The following is a 229-nucleotide window of genomic DNA, read 5'->3' on the forward strand; positions in this document are numbered from 1 at the left end:
CATTATAAAAATATTGTACTAGTGTCTATGTCACAAAACCATGGTGGGGACACTTTAGAATCAAGTCCTTAAATCTCTCCCAACTCTCGCAAAATTTTTCATTTTCTTCTTGATAAAAATAAGCAATCTCTCTCCTCAAGGCATTGGTTTTGGATATTGGAGAAAATTTAGAGAGAAATTTTGTGACAAGAATACACAGGATAATTGAGGGTATGGCTGGAAAAAGTAT

General features: G+C 33.6%; 1 non-coding gene across 1 annotated transcript; it reads left to right on the forward strand.

Annotated features, from left to right (window-relative positions):
- The first annotated feature begins 35 nt into the window (after nt 1-35).
- Nucleotides 36-144, forward strand: LOC118347511. Its single transcript, XR_004800719.1, has one exon. It is a non-coding gene; the product is annotated as a small nucleolar RNA R71 (small nucleolar RNA).
- Nucleotides 145-229: the final 85 nt, after the last annotated feature.

The sequence above is a fragment of the Juglans regia genome, unplaced genomic scaffold, assembly GCF_001411555.2.
Source record: "Juglans regia cultivar Chandler unplaced genomic scaffold, Walnut 2.0 Scaffold_8991, whole genome shotgun sequence".
Classification (NCBI taxonomy): Eukaryota; Viridiplantae; Streptophyta; class Magnoliopsida; order Fagales; family Juglandaceae; genus Juglans; species Juglans regia.